We start from the raw sequence: 27,343 nt of genomic DNA, 5'->3' as shown, positions 1-27,343 counted from the left end.
CAGTCATGGTTTGGAAATGACCTGGTACCAGCAGCTCACTGGTTAAGTTAGCCCCCTGGGTTCCCAGATGATTCTGCCCCAGCTCACTGACTGTTTGAGCCAGATATGGATCCGATTTTTTTTTCTTTTGGTTAATGTAATATAGGCTCCAGGAGGCTCTGCCTTGCTCGGTGTAGCTGTGGATATGTAAGGGGGTTTCCTCAGTAGTTTCAGGATTTAGGGGGTATTATAAATGAGGGCATGGCAAGTCTGACAAAATCTTGATGAGGACAAAGTTGGGGAAGGATATCAAAGAAAAATATTTGTGAGGAGAAGGAAAGCTTACCTATGCAGATGGGAAATTTAGAGAAAATGGTGTCTCACCTTTCCAGAATCTCTCCTTACTGTCCAGTACATTTTTGATGTTGTAAATTCAGATTAATACTTTTAAATGTCCTTTTAAATCACCCTTGAAATATGTGTTCAACATATTTTGACAGGACAGATTGAGGACAGGCGCTATGAGAGAAAGGGCCTTACCTCTCTGGTTGTTATCCTAAGCAATGCATTCTGGCCGAAGGCCTGTATAATACTCAGATAAACAGATACCTGCCCAAACTACTATTACTCTTGGGGGAAATGTTTTCTTGGAGTTAGACCCTCTCCCTACCTGAGAGGTTTTGAAGGTATGACTATGTATGTATGTGGTCTGTGCCTTGTTCTAACACAATTATTAATAACCTCCCCCCCGGAACTCTCAAAAGAATCCCAAGGTGAATCATAAATTATATAATCACCCTACTTATCAAAGTCTTCTGAATTATATGTAGTGTGCAATCTGGTAAGTAAAATGTTCTCAGCCTCCCTAGATTTCCTGCCATGTTCTTAGCCTTTGTAGAACAGATGTCCCCAGGGAGTGGCACATCCCTCTCAATCAAGCTATGGTTAAAATCTCAGAGTCATAGAAATTTATGTCTGATGGGACCCTTAAAACCAAATCCAAAAAACCTCTTGGCAAGTTAAAAGGCTTGACTTACTTTCAAAAACTAAGACATAATGTTGTACACGAACTGGTTATTTTCATTTGTCATTATCTCTTCCTTTGCCTTTTGTGTTAATGGCAAGTGTATCTTCTGAAATATTTGAAATACCACCGTTCTGAGCTGTTGTCTCCTGTAACTCTTTCCTTCCTTACATTTAACAGCCCCATTACTTTCATTCTTCTCTCGTAGGTCCTCTTTTCTGTCTTTTTATTCCTGTGGGTCTGTCGTGTTACCCATCCGTGAGCCTCCATCACATCCATCTGAAGACTGAGCAGAGCCCTTTGGACATGGTGATCTGGGGTTGGCAGAGGTAAGATTATTTATGTACGTGCACCTTTTTACTGAAACTGAATACGGCCAACTGCATCAATGAACACTGCATGAGTGCTTAATTGATGAGGACCCTGACTCTTCTTTACTTCGTTATATCCTTCCAAAGACATTTGTTGTGGGATTTTATTATTCTTGTTTAAGTGTATGCACTAGGTATATTTCTTCACTGAATCATTTAATCCTACTCCTAATAACAGGGGCCATTTATTTAGATTTTAGTTCATGCTCAATCTTGATCTTCCTCCAGAAAGTGTGTGAGATTTAGTTCTCTTCCATTATTTCCCTTTCTAGAAATGCTATTCCACAGAAAATTGGGCCTTTTTTTTTCTTAGTAACTTAGTTATTCATAGTTCTGTAACCATTTCCCATGTGTGATTTCTGTTTCCCTATGTATATTTAAAGCTTACTGGCTTATTTAAAGCCATGTGTTTGTACACTTTTTAGATCTCTACAGAACTGAGCTTCTCGTCAAGTACACAGAAAAATTTCCTTGATTATCTTGACCAAAGGTGTCTGCACCATGGCTGTTTATCATTTTTGGATACAGAGAGGCTGTTCACCTCTTTTGGTTAGGCTCTTTGATTGAACGTGTCAGAAAGCACTTCTAACTTAGACAAAGTGAGAGTTTTGCTGAGATCTGTTATGGGGGTTGCCCAGAAAATTCAAGGAAAAATTGAAAACTAGTCTTAGAAACAGCAGAACCTAGGGCAGCCCTAGGGTTCCACATAATTGTTATTAATGGGCTTTTTTTTTTAATCTTTGTTGTTTAACTCAAGATTCAAATTCCAGAGCTAAGCTCAGCTCTTCTGTTCATTTTTGAACAAGAAAGGGTGGACTTTCTGGATTAGTGTTGCCTTTATGATGGGACCAATGATGGATAAAACCTTCAAAAAGCTCTTCCTTAGCTTTTTGTGTGCTACTTCAGACTCCACACATCTAAAGGTGCAATGATACATTACTAGCCCATTGAGTGCCCTTCATTCCATGCTACTGTTGTTTCTTTTGTATTTCTTACCCAGGCAAACACACATGTCCTCTCTATGACTCCACCATGCTTATATTTATAGATCATCCTATGGTTTCTCTACATTTAGAAATATTCTTGTAAGCTTTTATATTCCTGTGGCACCTAATGGATTTCTATGCAGGTTAAGGGAATGAATGAACATACAAAGTTGCTAGCTTTAATAGAATGCTATTAACCAGAGAAAAAAAGGCTTCTCCGCATGATTTGAAAACTTGAAGTTATAACATTTTTATATTCCCTTTAGGTACATTTTCAAAGTAATAGGCTATCCTATTATTCTTCTGAGCTAAATTTTTAAATTTTTTCAAAATGTATGAAGGTGGTTAAAAAAGAAATTTCTCCCTGTTTTCTATATCACCTCTTCTCAAGTAATATCAGCCTCATCCCTACAAATTAGCAGTTTCCAGAGTGCTAATGCACAGGCTATATATAGCCAAAGGTAGCCTTTTAGTGAGCGTTAAAGAGAGTGGGTGATAGACTCTGAATTCATTATGTCCTATATAGTAACATTGTTGCTTTATCTTTGGACATTCAAGATATTGTACAAGATAAAAAATAGCTCTTATTACTTCATGTAATTTTGTGATGCATTTCATTGAAATTTTATTAATATTTAACATAATAATTTATTGTAAGCTGTGAATTTGCCATAAATAATGGATTTAAAAATTATGAATATTGAAGCATGATTTAATTATGTTATAGCATGGTGTTTTTTAAAATTTTTCGGTAGGACTTATCTGACTTAAAAAAAAACTATGGGGAGAAAAGCTAATAGTAACTTTTATTTGTAGTGCAACTATGATCTTTTGAAGTACTTTTATATCTATTGCTTCATTGTTTGGTCATAACTAGGATACAAGAAAAACAGGTGATATAGGATGGGGGCTTTGAATCACCTGGTACCAGTCAGCCTGGTGATAGAAACCCACCATGTGGGCAATCAACCAATCATACTATATAATTGATCCCCAATAAACACTCTGAACACTGAGTCCCAGGTGATTTTCCCTTGCTGGCAATATTCTGTGTGTATTGTCACACAGTGCCAGGAAAGTAGTACCTCCTGACTCCATGGGGAGAGGATAATGGAAGCTCCATGATTGCTACTTTCCTGGACTCAGCCCTTTGTGCCTCATTCTTTGACTGGTACTCCTCTGTACCCTTTCACTGTAATGAGCTGTAACCATGAAACTGCTTTCAGTGAGTTCTGTGAGTCCTTCTAGAGAGTCATCTAGACTGAGGGTAGTTATGGGATATCCCAAACTTGCAATTAGTGTCAGAAGTGAGGGCAGTCTAAGGACTATATGGCCTCTAACTTTGCAGTTGTCTGAACCTCCCAGAAGTGACATAAACTCTGACAATAAGGTACTGATCCATTGGATTTTGAATCAATATAATATTGAAATCCTGAAGTTATTAATTTTCCTATCCTATCATGTAAGTTTTTTTGTAAAATAAGCCAATTATGGATTATGCCTTCTTTCTCTGATGGAAGATTTTAAGTTTCTTAAAACAGGAATTACCTTTTTTTTTTTTTTTTGCCTCTTCTAGTTTTTACGTTTATGGTTTTGCTAATGTTAAAGGATCACTTTTAGATTGATTGAAGTCCTCAAGGTTCTATTGTTTGTGTGTGTAATTTCAAGCCACAGATTCACTCACAATTTCTCAGTATTCTTTCCGTTTCCTTATCAGTAATTAGCAGGCCCCACTTCATTTTGTTTCTAATCTCTATTTACATTGCTTCTTTATTACCCTTTTTTTCATGCCTGCAAGCTACCATTTCTTTTGCCTTTTTGATTTGGTCCTTCTTCTAAAAATAGTTGTCTCTTCCTTACCATATCAGTTCAACTACTTGGTTATTGAATGTCAACTGTGTGTGAAACATCATTTCATATTTTGAGAGTCACATCTGGGAAAAATCCAAGGCCTAGGTAATGAGTCTTTTTACTATGCTTTCCATTCTGATACTAGATTTGGGGTGTGTGCGTGTGTGTGTGCGTGCGTGCGTGTGTGTGTGTGTGTGTGTGTGTGTGTGTGTGTTGCCAGTCTTAGGAATGAATTATACCATCATCTCAGCAAATGTTGTCATGTGTGGCTATAGGAACAGAGCAAATAAAATGATAGCCGGTTTAAGGCAAAGGAGGAACAAGGGTGCAGGTCTCTGGACTTCAGTTTACTGCATTTTAGTTGCATTTGTTTTTCTTTCTACATGTTACTAGCTCAGAACATTCCCAAACTCAAAAATTTCAAACTGGAGGCATACAGGACATCATATAAATTACCACTCCCCCTGAAATTTCTAATACACAGCTATATAACCAGGAAACAAAGGGATCTATGGCTCTACATGTTTAGGTTCCTGAGCAGCTCACTTCTTTTTAACGTTGTTTCTAGTTGATCTCCAACCTGCTCTACGCAAGTTCTTAGCTGACAGAATTGAATACTTAGCCTAAAACAGATGTAATAGAGTCATACCCGAACTTGTTTAAATCTGAGTAAGACTACAATTTTCATTCACAATGACAGAAAAATATGTAGCTCTGTGGAAGATACACCAGGCAAACAAGCTTTCTCCAACAGTGTGTTACGTTAGGCTTCTTTTTCTCTTGGTCTCCTTTGTTTTATTTCTTACTGATGAATCCAAACCTGATTAGGTGTTGAAGTTGCTTTGGATATTAGGCATGCCAATACCCTCTAGGTTTTAGGTCCTGTTCCTTCTCAAGCATTTCCTCTGAAGTCATCTTCATGGCACTCTTACTCCTAGGTGTCTGGCTGGGGGATAGAGCAGCCTCCCATCAGCAAAAGTGCTTTGGAGCAATAGCCTTCTACTTGTTTTAATTAATTAATTAATTTTTTTTTTTTTTTTACGTTTATTTTTGAGACAGAGAGAGACAGAGCAGAGAGAGACAGAGAGGGGCAGACAGAGAGGGAGACACAGAATCGGAAGCAGGCTCCAGGCTCTGAGTCATCAGCCCAGAGCCGGACGCGGGGCTCGAACTCACGGTCTGTGAGATCATGACCTGAGCTGAAGTCGGACGCTTAACCGACCGAGCCACCCAGGCGCCCCTACTTGTTTTAATTTAAAAATAATTTTTTAGGGACATGGGTGGCTCAGTCAGTGAAGCGTCTGATGCTTGGTTTTGGCTCAGGTCATGATCTCACAGTTTGTGGGTTCAAGCCCCATGTCAGGCTCTGTGCTGGCAGTATGGTGCCTGCTTGAGATTCTCTCTCTCCCCCTCTGTCTTTGCCCCTCGCTTGCTCTCTTTCTCAAAAATAAACGTTAAAACAACTATATATATATATATATATATATATATATATATATATATATTATTCATTAGTATAATAATAATTAAAACTGTCACTCCAGGAGTATATACCATACTTATTTTGTAGTTCTTGGTATTTCTGTCACATGATAGTCTATCCTTGACTCAGATGAACGTATACCCTCGTTTGAGAATCACAGAGGTAAAATATATGAATTTTGGAGATCATTAGACAAACAGGATTCTGGTTTCAGATCTTCTCAGAGGTTTTTGTGTGTTAATATAGACTGAGAGTCAAGCTTTTTTTTTAATGTTTATTTATTTTTGACAGAGACAGAGACAGAGCATGAGCAGGGGAGGGACAGAGAGGGGGAGACACAGAATCTGAAGCAGGCTCCGGGCTCTGAACTGTCTCCAGCCTGACACGGGGCTCGAACTCACAGACCGCAAGATCATGACCTGAGCCAAAGTCAGACGCTCAACCAACTGAGCCACCCAGGCACCCCAATATAGACTGAGAGTCAAAAAGAAGAGACCTACTAACCCACGTTTCCCAAATATATTTTACCTTAAAATGTTTTTCACACAGATTACTGGAATCTTATGAAATGAGCATTCCAAGGGATACAGTTTGAGAAAGGCTTGTCTAATTCATTGTTACCTCTCCATTTTATTATGTAAATGCATGTTTTCTTAAAATAATTTTTTAACTTACTGATTAAATACAGTAAATATTAATTCTACTGTGATATAAAAGGAAATCAGGTTTTTTTCAGTTTCATAGCTTGTCACAAAACTTTTTCTGTTATTTGGGTAAAGATGTTTAAAAAATCTACTCAGTGTTTGGCAAATAGGTCATTAGGTACCTAGTCTAGAAATTAGAAGAATCCAGATTCTGACACCTATCAGTTCTGGGATTCCAACCTTTCTAGTCATATAACCTCTGTTTTATTTCAATTGCTTGTTTAAGAATTTTAAAAACACAAAACACCTGCCCCCCCCAAAATAAAGATAGCACCTGTCTTATGTACTTCACAGTATGTTGAGCATTAAATTAGATAGTTAAATTTACTGTGTAAACTAGAAAGTATAATAGGAATGTAAGGTCTTATCACTATTACTACCATTATTATATGACTAATCTCATGTCCATTTAATCTTGCAAGTGTGGGTAGAATTGGTGGGATTTACAGAGATGCTGAAAACCATTTGAAATAAAGAAAGAATGGTTACTTGAATCAAATGTGAGTTTCTTCTACTAGTTTCCTCCATCATCTTTTTGAAAGAACTCTCTCTATATGTTTATATGGGTTAGTTTTAATTTGTTTCTTCTTATTTGCTCTCAGCCATCACAGCTACCATTCCCATGAGAGGCTTTCTTTGTCTTATAATTTATTTTTAAGTGAGACGGCAAAACTGTTTTAGTTTAATGCATTGTTTCTTCAAGTTTCCTGTAAGTAGCATTTATGAGCAATTTCAGATTTATTCTGTTATAATGGGCATTTTAAAAAGATTATCCTAAGGCATTATGATGGCTTTAGAATAAATCTAGCTAAAAAAATCTATCTTGGTGGTGGAAAAAAAGAAAGTCTCCTAAATGTCTTTAAACAACAGTCCGTCTTTTGGAGACCTGTTTGGAGACAGGTTTGTCTCCTGAGTGTATTGAACAACAGTTATTCATGGCATTTCTTCAGCATTGTGTATTTTCAAAGCCATTTGCAATCATCAATTCATTTAACCACCCAGCAATTCCAGCACTGAGAAGTGAATGTAACCTGACCACCACCTGAGCTGTAGTATTAGTGCCCCAAATTGCCTCTGTGCTCACATCATCGAAGACTTGGCTTTGATTAAAAATCACCCTGGGAACAAATGGAAGGCTAAATATAAGCTACTCCTCTCTATTTCTTTGTCTCTTATTTGCTTATAAGTGGAATAATGTATCACCACTTCAGAGAGAGCTCTGTGTGTCCCCAAACTCCTTAGAGACGGTTTGCCCTTAGAAATCAGAAGGCAAGCTGTTGTGGTAGGATCCTTTTAGGGAACTTTTTGTACTCACCTTTAAGGTCCAGCTCAGACATGATTTTATAGTTGAAAATTTCCGTACAACTTCTCCTTCTGTCTTCCCATAATTTAATTCATGTACTTCTGTGTTCTCACAGAATTTTATACATATTTCACTTACAGCTTTTGCCACAATTTTGGTGTAGCTCTAAGTCTAGACTGGGAGCATTTCTCTGGCCTATAATCATATCTCATGTATTCATCTATCCTCATGCCTTATCACAGTGTGTGGATCATATGGAAACATGAGCATCTTTATATCTCATCTTAGAACTCCCCTTCTCCAAGCGGCTTTCACTGAGCTCAGGTTGATGTAAAGAGTAGAAGAGGGGCATCCAAAACAGCTGGGCTCAGTGCAATCTCCCCGGAGCCACTGATGCTTTGGCTAATTTCTCAGCATGATGAGGTTGTATTTTGGTGACGCAGATATGAAGGAAAAAATGGGGTGTGTGAAAGCTCCAGGGCAAGAAACAGCATGAGACACTGGATGGATTATGAATAGTCTTCATAATAGTGGCCATCACCTGCCAGCATCCTTTTCATTATCATCTCCACCATCGTCATCTCATAGTTACCATTTATTGAGCATTTTCTAGATGCCTAGCACTGTCTTTGGTGTCTTACGGACTTTACCTCACGTGATAATCACAATAGCCATGCAATGTAGGAATTATTATCATCATACTTTTTCAGGTGAAAAAAGATTCAGAGAGACTAAAGACTTTCTCAGGTTCCACGGTTAGTAAGCAAGGTAGCCAGGATTTGAACCTCATGGCATGAGGATTGTGTCTTTTTGTGTTGCACTGTGCCACTTGGATAACCATCTCAGGCCTGCTTCCTTCTTGGAATACCTGCTGATGTGTCACTTCTTTTTTCTCCTTTGTCTATGAACCTGCAAGTGGTGAGCAGCCCACAGGCTACGTTCAGTGACACTTTTCAGTTCTGTGATTCTGTTCAGAATCCACACATCCTCTAAAAGGCCTCCTATAGAAGGAGTCGCCATTAACTGCAAATGGAGCTCTGATCACAGGAGGAATGGGGACAGGAGCTGAGACCATTATTCTCTATTCTAAGATGTCTAAAGCAGACCATAACACCTTTTATGTTTTCATTCCTTGCTTTGAGGCCTACACCTTGAAGGCTACCTTTCTTCTCAGGTCCCCCAAATGGTTTTTATTCTCAAAATTATAAAAGGCAATGCTATTAGTTCATGCTCTTGCAGTTTAAGGAAGCAAAAACTTTTCAAATCTTGAGCACAATTACTTAGAGTGTTTAATTTAAAACAAGGCAGATTGAGCTCTATTGCTTGTGGTTAAATACGTGATGTGCTCCTTACGGGGCTTTGGACCATGTAGTAACTCATTGCAGAGTCAGCAGGAACCATTTGAGAGTTGCCTGACACAGTACAGAGTCATTTGCAATTTACATCAATCAAAGAAATCAATGAAATTTGCAAAACTTTGTGGCTCTCAGAAGACTTAAGTGTTACTTAAAATTCCAGCAAAGAGTGGCTTACCATATTTAAGTGTTCCATTCCATCTTCCATCTCAAACATACTATACCACAAAATTAATTCAAGGGGCATTTAACTAATATGAAAAGGATATAGAAGTGTGTAATCTGGGATGTGTGTGTGTGTGTGTGTGTGTGTGTGTGTGTGTGTGTGTATTCCTGCCATTTTTCAGTGTGGTACATACTTTACATTGGGAGATTTAGAAAACATGGTGATTATTATTTTTTTCCTTTTCCTTTCCTTTTCTTTCATTTATACTTTAATTCCCATCAGTTGCTTATATATCCTTAAATAAATCTTCATTATTTGGCACTGAAAATATTTATGTGTAAATTAATCTTACATCATCCATCTTATATATAGTTTGTTAAAAACTTATCATTAAATATTGCTTGTTTCCTTGACCTTGCCCTACATACTCTTTTTTTAGATTGTAAAAGTCTAGGTTAGAGGTCATGAATAGTGGTAAGGCACCAACCTTTGGAAGTATTGAAACTCACAAGACCCTTTACAAGTGATTTCACTCTTGCTCTTATAAGATTTTGTAAGATACCATGTATTATAAGCTGATATTGAGCTAAAAACAGAAAAGGGAGAAAATAATAAAAAGCATTGAATTTGTGGCCTTCTCACATTAGTGGATAGAAAACCATTAATTGGTATTAAAATGTAATGTTGAGTGCTATAAACTTTGTGGTAGTAGCTTGGACATTGTCAATATCTTCATCCATTGTTTTAATAAAATGCTTTTAAATGTGCTATGCTTTGTTTTAGTTATGAAGTTATGGGTCTTCCAGCCACCATCCCCAAATTTAATGCATTCTGAGAGAATCACTCAGAGTCGGTGATCCTTTGTTCCAGGCTCTAAGGGTGTATTGTCTCTCTGTCTGTCTGTCTGTCTGTCTCTCTCTCTGACTGTCTCTCTCTTTCTTGATTTCTGGGAAATATACATATTTTGCAAGACTTCATGGGGGGGTGAGGGAGTCAGAGAAGAAATCCTCTTACTCTGCCTTTCCTCATTTGTTAAAATGAAGGTTCATTGCTCTCATTCTAATTATCCCCAACTGTAAAGTCAACTAGGCATATTTGCACCATTTTTTCATAGTTACTGACCAAATAATTGTGTACATTTGTGTATACAGTACTTGAATTTAGAATAAAGAACTGGTTGGCAACAGATTTAGTACAGTACTAGTGGACTGATAAAAATAAACTTAAGCTCTTAAAGATGATAGTTTTAGAAAAATTTTCATTGTACTAGGCACAGGATGTTATATATTTTTCAATATGTTGGAATAACCTTCAAAGGAAGAACTAATGGCTTGAAAATATTTTTTAAAATGTGTCACTGATAATAAAATTAGTCACTTACCCCTATAATTTATTCCATCTTGAGAGTTCCCTAATTCTGACTTTCTTGCTTTCCCTCTTCCTACTACCATCTCTTTCCATATTTTTACTTGTTTCTGGAGCATCAAACAGATATGGAGCCTCATGGCCAAGGTGTGACCACCAGATGCTAAGACTCCTCTGAGAAAACATTTCTAAAGGGGTCTCAGAATTGATGCACCAAGAGCCCCTAGCTTCAACTGAAACTGGTAATTTTGTGTTTCCGAAGAGTCCATTTCAGTGCTTAGGTTTTAGCTTACATATCTAGGGAGCTCAAGGTTGATGAGGGCCTTTTTAAACCTTTAAAAAATGAATTCACATGTGTAAGGGAAGCAAGATTGTACCTCTGCCCAACCGAGGTTCAGGACTCTTGAACAAAAAGTCAAATTAACAAAAGAAAAACAGCTTACAATGCCTGCAGCACACATCACACAGGAGAAGGAAGACTCTGTGAAAAGTAATTCAAAGTGGTGATTTAGAACTCTGGTTTATACAGCATGTTCAGCAAGGAACAACAAATTTGTGTAGAAATCACAGGACAAAGGAGGGATTTTATCCTTGCAAGGGTGGCAAACTGTGGGAAGGCAAATATATGAGAAGGAACTAATGGAGGTAGATTTGTTTACAGATTCCTCTGGTGCCATCTCTGGGCTGCTATGAGTCTGTCTTCAGTAAAAGGAGAATTTATATTTTATATACTGCCTTTAGGCTTCACAGGGGGAGGGTAGGGAGAGCTCTCCTGCATTTCCCTCTTCTTAATTGCCTTCAGCTCAAAATAATTTTTATGTCAAAGAAGTATATCTTAAGTGAAATATATTGATTTCCTTCATGTGCATAAGTGGAACCTCTACTTCAGCATACTTTAGAATAATGCACATCTGCTCATTTTAATTATTACTTAAATTATTAAGGATTAAGACTCTAAGAACAGGTGATATCAGCAGGAATTGAAATTCATAGAGAAAAGATGGCCATTCCTGAGTCTTTTTCACACTTTGAGTTTTCACAGCATTGATGTCTGCATAGTTTGTATGGTAACATCCACTCCCTGGAGTTTTTCTCTCCGTTCATATTTAGGATGAGCAATGGCTGAGAGTCAGGCTTCTGGAGTCTAGTCCCAGGAGAACATTAGTTAGCTTTGTCGTGTGTGCAAAAGCACTTAAACTCTCTGGGCTTTAGTTCCTACACATTTAAAATGACTCTTTTTCAAGATCTTTGAGAGCATTCACAGCTTAAAAGGTCTGTGAATTCCTTGCATTTTTGATCTTTAGATATATATTACTATCTCCATGAGGCCATGGCTTCTATATCAGACATATCTAGAACAGTGCTGGTGATAATTTAGGCACTCAAGAAGTTGAATTCATTCAAAGGAAATAAAGTGTTAAAGAATGCATTCCTATAAGAATGCGTTCCTATAAGAATTCTGATAACTATCTGTCATATTTCCTTGTTCTCAGTGATGCATGTATTGTTGGCATATGGAATAGGGTTAACTCTGAAACTGTTTATGTTGAAATCAGCCTTCTTCAGACTTCAAATTAAGATTGTCAGAAGTGGATGTTTTGAGCCTGTGGGCTATATGTCTACACAGATAAAGGCTAGAGAGGAGCAGTAGAATCAGAATGAATTTGTACCATTTCCTACTAAGGCAGCAGAGAAAATCTAAACTCTTCCTCTCACCACCACCGCCCCCCCAACAAATCCTCCTAAAAATAACAAATTTAATTATAACTCATTGATAATCTAGGAGGATCCATTATTCGCCAGAGAATTGCCAACACTTTATTTCACTTAATTTGGGATGATGTAATGAAGAATCATTTTCTGGTGAAATGGCAGATGGAACTTGGTTTCTGGTTAAAGAGTTTTCATTGATAGTTATTTTTCCTTCTTTTTTTAATCAAGGGCTCCCGAACTTCATTAGTTGAAACCACACCTCCCACAGCTACAGTTAGGTGTGTGGGAATATTATTAAAAGTACATTTTCAGTAGAGGAAGTCTCCAGAATGTGTTACTGCTAACCTTCTGAGCCATTAGTGGTATTCATATGATAAAATGTTAATGTGTCTCTTCTAATTTAAGTGCATTTCTGAACATACCTCAAAGCCAAGCCATGCTGGGTTGAAATGAGGAATGTGATTGGATTTGATTTTAATAGAACATAACATTGATGGAATTGAGATTGACCTCATTATGATTCTCAATTCCATACTAGATCTTTGCTTTAGGCATTAAAGAGCATATGGTAATAACTTTTTTTTAAGCTTTGCTGTAAAGATTTAGTGGAAAGATTATCTGAAATACTCTTTATCAAATATCTTATTTAAATAAGAGGGATTCTTTAAAGCATTAGCATTAAAAATTCACAGAACGCATGAAATGAAAGACAGAAAAATCTATTAGGTTATCTTTCCTCTCCCAGAAAAGGATTACTTCAGAGGAAAGAAGCTATGAAAGTGAAAAATAATAACTGAAACAATTATAATATTAACATTACAGATGAAAGAGGAAAGAATGTATTGGATTGGTTAGAGAAATCAGCTGAAATAAATATTTTATTCTTTAAAAAGTCTTTTACTCCATTTTTACGCATTAAGTTTTCATGTTTGAAACATTTACACTTAAATCATCGGTCCTTTTTGTTGTTTTTACACCTGAGTGATTTTGAGGTGTTTTTATTACAAATAAACTTCTGGAATTAAAATTTGATTGAAAATTATTAATGCAAATCATCTGCTTAAAGTACCTTGTGAATCTGCCTTTTTTGTTTTTGGATTCTCAACACAAAATTCTCTTTAAGCACACATATATGACATTTTAGCTTTGTTATATAATATACACACAGACTGAAATGACTTGAAGTTTTACTTATGTGCTATAAAGAAATTATTAGCAGACTTGTAAATAAAATCATTTCTGATTTTATTTTTAAGAGCTAATGAGCTCTCATCTTTCTAAACATAAGGTAAATGAGTATGAGGGAGGAAAACTTGACGTTTTTCCCCCCTCTATCCATGTTAATTCATTGGCTTGAGCCCTGAAAATTAGACTGACAAAAGATATTAAAAGAAACATGGAGTTCATTAACGCATACATGTGCATACACAGAATTCAGTGATGAGTAACTCAAAGGGGTGGTTAAAACTTGGGCTTATTTAGCATCTTAACAAAAGAACAATAAAATTGTAGAGAAGTGTCAAGACAAAGGAAACGGTCTTTGAGTTTTTAGGGTGGCAAATTGTGGGAAAGTAAATATATGGAGAAACTAATTGTAGGTATGGGCCAGTTAGCAAGATTTGTTTGTGTAGAATCTCTTGGTGTCATCTTGTTTCCAGTAATAAGGTTGTTATCTCTTTCTTGCTAGGAGAAGTGGGTAGGGAGGGAGCACCTTCATGAGTAGAATTCACGTATTTATGTTCTGCTTTCAGGCAAATAAGGGAGAGGGTGGAGCAGGCAGAGATCTTATCCTGCGTCTATATTTTTTAAATTGCCTTCAGCACAAAATAATCCTTATGCCAGAATGGAATACTTTGGGGTGACATACTCTGAACCCCTTCACGGCTAGGCAAAAAACTTTAAATTTGCCAACTTAGAGCATCACTGATGCTTTCAATTTAATGATTTATTTTGGATGACTCAGCACCTTTTAGGAAAATGTTCACTCTTTTAGATACTTTCTACCCCCATCCTTTTCATCTCCAGCTAGACATGTATAGTTCTATTTCTTGTGGTGGGTGTAGATCTTATCTAGCAACAGTGTGGCAGGTCTGGTCTGCTCATAAGGCTGGCAACTGTGAGGTATGACTGATCCCATATAGACATTTGGGTGGAATGCTGGCACCCATGTTTGGAATCTATAGCCCAGTGAAGTGTCACTCATCTTGATTTTCAGTGAGATCCCATAGTATCTCAAACAGGTCTGTATTCACCCAGCAATACTACCTGACATAAGTCATAATAAAGACTAACTTTAAATTTTTTTTAATGTTTATTTATTTTTGACAGAGAGACAGGGCATGAGTGAGGGGGGCAGAGAGAGGGAGACACAGAATCCAAAGCAGGCTCCAGGGTCTGAGCTGTCAGCACAGAGCCCGATGCGGGGCTTGAACCCACGAGCTGTGAGATCATGACCTGAGCCAAAGTCGGACGCTCAACCGACTGAGACACCCAGGTGCCCCTCCCCTTTTTAAAAAATTTTTTTTAAGATTAACTTAATGAAAGTTGAATAAATAGAGTGATATCATTTGGCCTTTATAATAACTTGTTAAAGTGTGCATTGTTACCCCAGTTCACGATGGGAAAACTAAGTCTTGGGGCAGTTAAGTGACTTGTCTAAATTTACCATACTAGTTAGTGTGAGGCAGAAATGGAATTCTAACTGAAGTCTGTATAAAGGCAAAGCCCATCTTTGGACTCTAAGCCATACTGTCTCCTTCTGTAGTGCAGATTTTGTCACTTATTTCTAATAGCTTGGTTTATATGCTAATAGACTAATGTATTATTTTTTTCTCTATGTGTTACCCAGCATAAACATAGGTTGTATATAATTTGAGGTAGATTCCCCTACCTACATCTTATGTGAGAGCACAACCACATCTGCATATTCATTTTTCATAAAGCCTCATAGAAGGGGATGTTGAACTGTGCTCTTAACAGTAAAGCTGCAAATGTCATATCCACTCAGGTATGGAAATAATTTTCATAAATAATTCAAAGAAATGGAAACATTTTTAGGTAGTAACAACTTTCTGCAACTCTCAAAAATTTGAAGTTTTTTTTTTTTTTAATGATTTTTGGCTTTCATGTTCAACTCCAATTGGAAAATGCCATCATGGTATAATATTTCACTAAAGGAAAAGTTCATGTAGAACAATATAGAGTTATTGAGAAATAACCAAAGACTTTGCTGATAAATTAACATGAGTTTATTTGGTTTTGGACAGATTTCCAGGTCCTGTTCCTGACCATGATTGTATATACACAGCCCCTTGCTCTCTTGGCCGCTGACACATCTGCAGGATAGATGATGGATAACTCCATCAAAAATACTTTATCATTCTCTTCATAATGAGGCATATTTTTTGTGCCTGTACTTGATGTAGTTATTTGGAGTACTTCTGGCTGAATACCTCTTCTCTCTCCCTCTCTCTTTCTCCCTTGCTTTCTTTTATGGATGAGAGAAGGAAAAATATAGTTTTTTTTTTTCCCACCAAATTTCCCACCTCTTACATGCTTTGCTTCAACAACTTGCGCAACGGCAGATAGAAAGAAGAGCTGAGCAGTTGCTAGGTAGCACGTTTCTGTAGATCGATCCACAAAGGACAGAATAGAGTGCATTCTGAAGGGGTGAGGACTAGAAAACGAAGCCAAATCAGCAAAACAAAGTAATACAAAAAGTATGAAGCAAATTAATCATGACAGAACCTATATAAAATCTGGAGAACAAGTTGCTGTACCTTAACCTTCAATAAACAGATTCATTTTGAATTTTTCTAGGGTGGAAGATTTAAATGCAGACAGATTCCCATAGTATCTTAAACATAGAGATCAATTTTGAGAGAAATTGATGGCAATAGTTGAATTCTGTTAACTATTTTCCAGTTTAAGGAGGGCATTTACTAAAACATTATTATTGTAAGATCATAGAAGTGACAGACTTTTCGCTTCCTTATAAAACAACTTTGTTATCCTATATTTAAATGAATATAAGTCCACTAAAATGAAATGCTCATGTTTAGCAAGATCATATTTTGGATTTAATTTTTGACACAGAAATTTTGGCAATTTTAAATGCAAAACTGTTATGTTGATAAAGGGAAATTCTATTAAAATCAATCAAATTCTTGCTTGTTACTACCATCCATTTCAGTTTGTTAGAATGTTTTCCATTAGTAGAACCAACTTTATTAGTAATCACTTACCCTGGTAACCATCTGTATTGATTGCGTGGTAAAGAACACCAGATTTGCTTGTTTGTTTGCTTTTACATCTCTTGGTGAAAAACCGACAGCTAAATTATTAGTGACATGTTCCAGGATTCGAAAACGTGTCTTTGTGACATCTTGTTTCTTCTCCACAAACTAGTAACTGGTTGTGATTGGAGTTTCTCTTTTGAGTGAGAGACATAGATGCAACCGGTTTTAGAACAAAAACTGGCTCATGATAATTACATGCATGAGAAAATAAATAAAGTTATGAGGTAGAATTTGCTGAAATGCATATTTAAGAAGTGGGGCCAATGGCACTTAATAATATATAAAAACTCTAAGAAGATATCTTTGGTATTTCTAAAGATGTGGCCAGGAAACTGAAGATTTGGGGAGCGTGACTTGAGGTCTCATTGCTTCTTTCAGTAAATGGCTGGGATAGTGGAAGAGAGAGGCAGGGTCAGGAAATAAAATGGCTGACTTTGAATTTCAGAGGCTTGCCTTAAGAAAAAGTGGTGTCTGGATCAAAAGAATAGGGAGACAAACCTGTCCTCTCACAATGATTCTGTAATAGTTTTTCTAAAAATGGAATGGAGTTGCATCAGAAGGTAAAATTCCTTATTTCTGGGAAATGTTGAAACCAATGAACAACTTCTTGGTGAGAGAATTATAAAGAGAGTTTGATCACAGGTGATAGGAATAGATGATTTCTAAATGTCCCTATAGTCTTAGATCTTATGATATTGTTAATTTCTCTGCATTTAACTTTTTTAGAAGAGTGTAATTTTATAAAATGCCAGACCAGTTAACCTAGGTTACAGAATATAAATATAAATTTCTCTCTTTCAAAAAGAGTAAAGTTGTATCTCCTATGTTCTAATCCAATACAAAGAATTTAGTATTTACAGAATTGAAATGAAGCCCATATTTTATATAACTCATCATTTCAAACTTAAGAATACTTAGAGAGTACTATTTCATGTGACCCCACACTGGAAAGTTGTCATATTACAGGTTAGCTCTACTAGTCAAGCCTTGGGAAGACAAAAGTAGAAAGCAAACTCTGGAACATGGAGTAGCATGGGGAAAGGACTGGATCTCCCAGAAGATAGGAATGACTGATGAGGAAGGGGAATTTTCAGATGCTGATAAACCATATGCAGAAAGTGAAGTGAACTGTTAGGCCAGTGTTCCAGCTCTTGTGAGGCCAAACATATTCTTCTATGACAATTGTCATAATACAAATTCAACTCACAATTTACATGTTTTTAAGCTAGTCTATTATGAATTTTCTATGTGGGACAATGCCTTTGATTTTATAATGAAACTTGATGGAAAATGAGAATTATAACAGTTTTCTGAGATATAATCCATAAAATTGAAGGATCTTTGTTTTATGTTGAAGGACTAGATTGTGACATTCCTTAAATATAGTTAATAAGAGTTATCTGAGTCAACATATTCTAATTGAATTAAACATAATTGAGTAAGACTCAAAGAAAGTAAAATATGAGCTATCTGCCATAATTTATTTTTAAATTTTCATTTCAAATGATTTCAAGGAATACTAAGTTGTCCCATGGAATATACTGTAGATTGAAGACCTCTTCTCATGGGGGCAGAAATTAAAGACTTTGACTTAATAGGTAAAGTTTTGAGATCACATATTTTCTATTGCCACCAGAAAATAATTACTGTATGAACACTTAGAACTGTGTTCTCTTTTTCCTCTTCAGCTCTGGGTATTCTCTTGATGAATTAAATAGGTCAAATGGCAAATAAAGATGGTTCCAATCTGATGTTCTAATATTCAATTCTATTTCATGTTCCTTTTCTTGATGATATGCATCATTTTTTGGTTAATAGAATGTACTTTTTTCTACATTAATAGTTAGCTCAATGGTTTAGAAAATAGTTTTCAAAAGGGTGAGATCTTATGTGAAATCCTTAAATTTGTTCAGTGTGTGTGTATGTGTGTGTGTGTGTGTGTGTGTGTGTGTGTGTGTGTGTGTGTTTATTTGTCTCTGTCTTTGCTAAGCATAGCCAGCCACTTTGGAAGTGCACATTATCAATTAGTTTTGCTGAAAACAGCTGGGGACATTTGGTGAAAGAATGTGACTAAAACAGCATATCCATCACCACTCCAAGGGAATCTGTTATAAGCATGTCCCCTTGGGGCTCAAGTGACTTCTGCAAACAGAGGAAGCTCTCTTATTCAGTAAGATCAGGACCAGGAGTTGGCTGGTTAATGGACACATTGATTAGTATGGAAAGTCAAATAATACATACAATGAAAGCTAATGATATATACAACTTTAAGCATTTTTTTTTAAATTAAGACATATGAATAAACTCTTAGCGATTCATCTTTTGATTAAGAATTAAGACTTTTTCTTTGAATGCAGGCCCTCTCTGGGATGTTTTGTGTTGTATTTTTAGTATAAGCCATATCCATTTTGTGCCCTCTCCATATCAGTTTCATTTTCATGAAAAAGAAGTGAGAGTACGGATGTTGATATAGTTATGTGACAAATCTTCCTAGGTATTTATGATTTTTTCCCATACCTAACTCAATAGTATTTTTTCAACTTTTCACCTTTAGCAAGACTCCCCAAAACTTTTAATCAAATAGTCTCTGAAGTTTAATACTCAAATTTCACTGCTTTTTGATAATATGTAATCAAATGTATATAAGTATAAATATGTTCTAAAAGAAGAACATAATTCTCATTGTAAAGATGTCCCCTCCTCTATTTCCCATACTAAGAAGTAGAAAACCATTTACTGGTGGAATAAAATGGCACTGAGAAAGAGCCTACACAAACAAACCTTCCTTTACCTACCATTAATTTTCCCATCTACTTATCTTCCTACAATCGGTCCCCTTAAAGCTTAAGCCCCTTTTCCTTCATCTTGTCACTTCTCTATGAAATTATTATTCTTTGTTAAGATGCTGTGTGTGCACAAGTTCTAACTGCTTCCTTCAGTTACTCATCTCTGAGTTCTCCCATGTGTACACTCATCGTGCACATTAATAAATTCTGTTTGTTTTTTCTCTTGTTGCTCTGTCTGTTGTGAGTTTATTTGGCAGGCCCAGCTACCAAACCTAGAAGGGTAGAAGAGCAATTGTTTTCCTCCTCTACATAGGCATACAACTCAACTGGTGGGTTAAGAAGCTAATGGTGAAAGAGCGGTCACTAGATTGAGTGTTTAGTACGTCATGGACAGCAATCATTGTGTTTAAGGGAGGAAATGGCTAGTGAGGGTTAGTCAGACGAATCACATAAATAAAGGTCAGTTAAGAGAACTTCTAGTGTTTTAATGTTCTTGATTTTAAAGTTCTTGAATGAAGTGACTGCATCTTATACATCCTTATATGTCCTATTTACCTAGCACAGCGTCTAGCACATAACAGACATATGCAATTGTTTCTGCATTTGAATTAATACATTTTGACAACTTAATTATCCCAACAGGAAACTGTTCCTTCTAAGGAGATTAGTGGTAGTTGCATTTTGTTTTGTTTTCTCCCATGCTCACTGAGCCATAAGGCAATATTAACATCCTGTTTGTGTTTCATTTTGATTGCCACTTGGTCAGCTTGAGCCTGAGAAAATTTATGCACAGTGTTTAAGAGGGCCAATTTATGCTGAAAGCTTTGGAATTCTCTTAGAGCCATCTTGAAGCTCCTGCAAATTACAATTGCAGTCATAGAAATGCTAGAAATCAAATGACTTTTGGTATATACAGTGTCAGACCATGTTTAGATTACTCCCTTCAATCCAAGCATTGAAAAGAGCTGGCCGTTAGTGGATTATAGGATTTTTACTAGATGCTAGCTTTCTATAAAAATGTATTCGTATTTTACGAAAGTTGTGCCTGTTCACGGTTTTAAAAGTCAGAGTAATACAGGCCTATTATTACTGTTTTAACAAGCTTTCTGCTGAACCACCACTCCACTACCATTCCTTGGTCTCTGCCCCTTCTACTGGACCTAATCTCAACTCTTCCACAGCTGTTTCTTCTCACACGTGTTTCCATATTTCTAAAGTGGCCAAATGGCCACTTTGCCGTTTTCTGATATTTCTTTTCCGGTTATGGTCCATCTTCCTATTACAGAAAATGAAGTTTGGGCTCTCTCACTTCAGGTCTGTCTCCATCCTACATTACATACATTTTCTCTTTCCTCAGTCCTCCCAAATCTATGTCACATGTTATTAAATGAATATTCAGTATTTACATAACTATATAAATATTGATCATAGAAAAGCCACTTGGTTACTGTGATTACATTTTTCCCTTTTCTGACTTTTTTTGTGGAGCCAGTAATTGCTCCATTTTTCTCATTTTTTTTTTTCATTTTCCTCTGTAATTAATTCAGTGCAAACACTCAGAAAACTTATAGGCCCTCTTCAGTATGGTCAAACTCAGCAAGGGATCTAATGGTCCTATTTTCTCTTTAGAGACAGCTCTTCTGGGGCCTCCAACTCCTGCCCCGGTGGGGATGGTTTCCCTCAGGTTTGTAGCACAGTTGTTGCTTGGGACCTTTTTTCATCACTGCTATGGAAACTGCTTCTGTCTTCCCCTTGTATTGGGTGCCCTGCTTTCTGAATCTCCTAATTATTTCTTATGAGAACACTTTAGTAACTATCCAGAAAAACTGATTGAGGGGTACATTCCTTAAAATCTTCACTTCCTCAAAAAAGCTTTCTTGTACCCCCACATGTAATTGATCATGTGGCTAGTTATCGAATTCTAGGGTGAAAACAATTGCCCCTCAGAATTTTAAAGGCAATGCAGCGTTCTATTCTCGTCTACCTTCCAGCTTCGGAAGTCTAATGCCTTTATTATATCTGATTGGTTATTTTTAAAAGCTTTTCCCATTATTTTCTTTCCTACCTGGTGTCTTGAAATTTTACAATGTTATATCCTGATGTGGACCTTTTTCATTAATTTGTGCTCTGCACTTGGCTGACTCTTTTAATCCAGAAATGCATGCCTGCAATACTGGAAAATTGTATTCTATTTTCTTGGATCATTCTGACCCTCTGTTTTCTCTTTTCTCCTCCTGGAACTCCCATCAATCAGATGTCGATCTCCTGGATTCATTCTCTACTGTATGTAAGTTTTTGGTGTCCTATTTTCTTTTTTTTTTTTTAATTGTTTAATGTTTATTTATTTTTGAGAGAGAGAGAGAAACAGAGTGTGAGTGAAGGAGGGTCAGAGAGAGAGGGAGACACAGAATCTGAAGCAGGCTCCAGGCTCTGAGCTGTCAGCACAGAGCCTTGACGTGGGGCTCAAACTCACGAGCCTTGAGATCATGACCTGAGTCAAAGTTGGACACCCAACTGACTGAATCATCCAGGAGTCCCTGTTGTCCTATTTTCTATCATTTGTTTTATTTATATAGTTTCTGAGAAATTTCTTCAACCTTTATATTGGACTTTTTATTGGATAATCATTTTAATTTCTAAGAGTCCTTTCCTATTTCTGAATGCTTTTGTTTATGGTGTCCTGATAAAATTGCATAGGTGCAAGATCTACTCGTCTTTCCTTTTATGTCAGAGAATACACATATGCAAATATGCACACACACACACACACACACACACACACACACACAGAGTTTAGTTTCTTCTTCTTGCATTGTCTGTTTCCATCAATGTCTTTTGTTATTTTTAGTACTGACCTAAGTACCAAACAGTACAGAAAAGACTGATGAGAAATCCCATATGGGTGTGGGTATAAAGGGCGCCATCTTTGGGTAAATGCACAGGAACAGGGCTCAGCCTTTTTTTTTTTTTTTTTTTTTTTTTTTTTGAGGACATACAAATGCCAGTCCAAATCTCTAGGTCCTTTTTCTTGGACCATTTAGTTTCCCCAGAAAAGAATTTTCTGCTCTCGTTCCATATGGACAAGTGTATTTAACTCCTGTTTTCAGTGTAGTATTTCACCCCTCCCCTAGCTGGTGTCCTTGAGTCTTTTCAGTAAGTTAACTTCCTATCTTCAGTGAGGATGGGGAAAGGGCAGTTAATTAGCTGGCTAAGTGGAAAATGGGATCTGAGAGTCTGATTTTTCTCCTGTGGACTTAAAAATAATCTTCCTGCTTTTAGTTCCATCCTGCACCCTGGACTTCCCAGGTCCCTGGTAACTAATTCCAAAGCCTAGCAGGGCTTCTACATCTGCATGTGGTTTTCATCGGACTGGTAAATACCCTTTCTCTCCCCAGGCAGTGAAATTTCTCAGGCTATCTCAGTACCCCACTTCCTTCCACGTTCCTCTTTCCAGAATTGGCTGACAAAACTTGTCTGCTGATGTCCCAGCTCCTATTTTCTCTGTGTTTATAGTTGAGCTCTTTATTTTGATTTTAGTGAAATTTGGGAAAGGAATAGGATAAAGATTATATTTCTTTTCTCACTAGTAAGAAGAAGCTAATATTTGCTTTTGTAAAATGCTAAATACATTCTATAGTAACTGCTATTAATTTACATTTATTAGTTCTGACCTTTGGTTAACGTTATTTTGACTTTGGGTGTTAACTTTCCTAAATCTGTATTCATAAAACCACTGAAGCCATTGACTATTTATTTCTATAACCTGAAAACTAAGCAGTCTGAGCGCTGCTTTAAAATTTGGACAGTTAATTTGCACACTGTTGCTTTTGAATGTTGTACTTTAGATTATGTTCTTAAGTTTATCTTATCTACTCTATAATAAGACGTTTTAATGCACATCTGATTCCCTATCATTCTCACAAGTATTTGCATTTAATGCTTTGTTTTCTTTATCTGATTCACCTTATGAAATATTCCCTTTAGCAGAGATTAGAAGTAGTTTATTACTTATTTTCTGAGTCAATGAGATTGCATACATGTAAATATTATAATCTAGTTATATGGTTAGAATACTTCTGCATACATGCTTGAATCATTCTCTCTGCTAACATAATTTTCAATGGAAATATATTACTTTCTTTTGCAGATAAAATGTATTAAGGACATCTTCTTTTTAAATAATGTATGAATTATAAATCTGTGCTTATAAGTTTATGATGCCTTCAAGTAGGCAACATTGTCAGTTGAAAAATTATTGCGTGAGTTTGTTTTTATGCTGCTAATAAAATGAAACTGTGTTAGGTAAGAATACATTAAAAAATGATAGTTAAAGTTAAACAAGAAACTACTGAATTGTGTTTGTTTTGAAATTGAAACAAAAAGCAATATTTACCCAGCATTCCTTGAAGCAACCATTCCAGATGAAGCTTTCATTGAACTTGGCAAGCAAATGATGACAATCATATTCTTTTTTTTTTTTTTCTGACCATCATATTCTTAAGTAGAATAGATTGTTGGAAAAATGAACAGCTCTACCTCAATGATCAGTTATGCTTTTCTCTTCAACTAGTCTACATTTTGGCTTTAGCTAAGCTTCAGTGATGATTTCTTTGTCACTTGGTTTAAGTGGGAAGTTTAGTCTATTCTATGTAGGATGAGTAAACTAAGAGTTTTCATTACTTTTCCACAACTGAGCTAGCTCAATACAGAAATTACTTAAAGAATCCTGACCCTGGTACCAAAGAACATGGAACTAAAGACAGTTTGATAGCCCAAGTCATGCCCACGACATCTACGTCCCAGTCCTCAGACTCCATGAATATGTTACCTTATATGGCAGAAGGGACTTAACAGAGGTAATTAAAAATCTGGAGATGGGAAGACTACACTGAGTTCTCCAGGTGAGCCCAAGGATGTAACCACAAGTATACTTATAAGAGAGAAACAGAAGGGGAGGAGACTGTAGAAGAGGAGCAGGTGATGTGATGATAAGAGCAAATAAAAATTACAGATGCTGCACTCCTTCTTTGAAGATGGAAGGTGCTATGAGCTAAGGAACAAGGAGTATAGCTCTAGAAGCTGGAAAGGGCCAGGAAAGGATTCTCCTGTAGTGTATTTTATTACAGCAGCAATAGGAAATGAATACAGCAAGTCACTCCCCCCAAACCACTGCAAACCAATACAAAATAAAAAATAGGAAAAGAAAGCCACAAAACTTCCATTTCCCTTCAGCCATAACCTAGATCCATGCTGAAGTAAGATTGCAATAGAATATTTGCCAAATATTCCAGTTATCGCTACTTTTGTAGAAAGGTTCTTGAGGAGACTTTTCCGTTAGGTGAAATACTTAGTGAAATGGTTTGTAAAAGTTATCAGAGGTAGTCAAGCTTGGTATCCTTAGATTCAGCAACAGAACAATTTTATTTTAATCCCTCCTGGAATTTTTCTTTTTATACCATGTTCTCTAAGAGGAAATGAAGTGAATTTTATAATTAGTAATTACAGAGGAACTTCAGGCTAATTTGTTGACTAGCTTTTTTAGAGATGGCTATGGTAGCTATTTATTTATTTATTTTTCCTACAAGTAATCATGGCAGAAAAGGAGAAGCAAATGTATGGTTTTTGTGAAATTTAGTGGAGAGATATTGAAGTGCAAAACACTTTATAAAGATGTGTTTCAAAATGTGGCTTCAAAAATGCGTTACTTACAAATTGCATACAACAGATGTATATGAAAGCAAGCACAGTGATCATCAATTCTTTTGAATATTACATAAGCTCCCATATCAGTTACCTTTTAGTACCTAACAAATCACCCCGGGACTTATTAGCTTAAAAGCACAACCATTTATTTGTTCTCAATTCTGCAGTTTGGATTTGGCTTGACCGGTGGGTTCCTTTGCACATCCTGCTAATGATCCTGCCTAGACTCACTCATGCAGCTGTAGAAATTAGACAACTCAGTTGAGGCCGAATGACCCAAGAGAATCTTTCACAAGCCTGGAAGTTGATGATGGCTGTTGGCTGTGGCACCCTCCTCTGTATTGCTTGCCTCTTATTTGCTAATAGGCTAGACTAGGTTTCTTCAGATGGTAGTGAAAGCATTCCAAAGCAAAAACAGAAGCTGAAGTTCTCTTAGGCTTAGCATGAGAAATCACACAATGGTACTTCTATTGTATTCTCTTTGGTAAAAGCAAATCACAAGGCCAGCCCATTTTTGTGGTGATGGTAGTGGTGGTTCCAGCAGCCAGCCCATCCTGAAGGAGTGGAGAAAGAGTCCACATCTCAACGGGCAGAGTGTAAAGTCACATTACAAAGGATATAGATGTAGGGTAGCGCAGGTCTCATTAGGGGGTACTAGTGTAATTATCTACCCCCCATCTCTAAAGCACATGATTTGCCTCATCTTTTATCTTTATCCAGGTGAGGTGGGTCTTTCTGTTTGTTTTTTATTTTTTCTTAATTAATGATGAATAATGGCGGGAGAGGAAATTATAGCAATTTGGTTTGGAAAAACAAATTACTTGAATACTTGAGGGTGTGTATAATGGACATTTGTTTTTTTTTTTAATTTTTTTTTAATGTTTATTTATTTTTGAGACAGAGAGAGACAGAGCATGAACAGGGGAGGGGCAGAGAGAGAGGGAGACACAGAATCTGAAATGGGCTTCAGGCTCTGAGCTGTCAGCACAGAGCTCGATGCGGGGCTCGAACTCACAGACCGTGAGATCATGACCTGAGCTGAAGTCGGACGCTTAACCGACTGAGCCACCCAGGCGCCCCGGACATTTGTTTTTTGATGTTTTTTTTTTTTTTTTTTTTTTTCATTACTTACTTTTAAATAGGTTGCTTGAATATAGAAAATATATAAGTCCTATTTTATTTGTATAAAGAAAGTGCTGTGGGGTTGTTCAAATTACTTGATAGAAGTGTATTGGAAACCAGAGGACTTTGATCTTTCATGGTACGGGTTTGTGAAGGGAAAGTGGTTAGATGTATAGTTTGGGGAAATAGGCAGTAGAAATGGATGATGGGGCTACTAGGTGATTTCTTTGGGGCAGTGGATCTCTTAACCTGGCTGCACCTTAGATTATCTAGGGAGCTTATAAAAACATTGATGCTTAAGTCCTATCCCAGCCCAATTACATCAGAATTTCTAGGTATCCACACTTTGTAAAATCTTCCCAGGAGAGTCTAATGTGTGGCCAGGATTTAGGACCACTCACTGTTTTAAGGGTTAGAGATTTGAAGGAATGGTTTGAAATAATGAGGTTTGGGGATATAGTATAGAAAGGTTGGGTTTGGACAGGGCCTCCACCCAGAGCTGATAAATTGGCAGTGCCTCAAGGTGGAAAAATTATTAACCTTCCTGTTTGATTGGATAGCAGATGAAGTGTCCTAATTTTCTGATGGGGCTTCTAATTTTTTAATGTATTTTTAGAAGGCAAAATAGCATCAGTGAGAGGACGTTATTTTGAGCTAATAAAAGTAATTGAAAGTCTGATAATAGAATGACTAGACATAAAATAATGGCAAAAGGATTTTCATATACCAATTGCATTTTTATGTTCTCTGTTTAAAAGAACAAAATTCATAAGTAGAGATTTGTAATTTGTACTCTCTTCCCCCAGTGGGATTATTCTTAACTCACTCATAGCTAGAGTTGAAAGTATATTGTTTAAAAGTTGGTGAGGCTTTTCAAAGGAACAAGGGATTATGCTACCTTCTTTTAATAATTCTTAAATATGTTACCCCCAGGAAATGGAAAAACATATTTGCAAATGGTATGCAAACCATTTGTCCAGTTGCACTATTTTATATAGGAGAGAATTCTTAGCTACCATAGTTGGGGAATTTACAAGGCTCTAGAGTAATCTGGGATGGATAGAAATGTAGCTTGTATTATGATACTACTATAATTTTGCTTGTTACTAGCAAAGCTCCTTTCTCACTAATATT

Source organism: Panthera tigris, chromosome C2 (genome assembly GCF_018350195.1).
Source record: "Panthera tigris isolate Pti1 chromosome C2, P.tigris_Pti1_mat1.1, whole genome shotgun sequence".
NCBI classification, from domain to species: domain Eukaryota; kingdom Metazoa; phylum Chordata; class Mammalia; order Carnivora; family Felidae; genus Panthera; species Panthera tigris.
The sequence above is the reverse complement of the archived record's forward strand: the minus strand, read 5'-3'. Positions refer to the sequence as shown.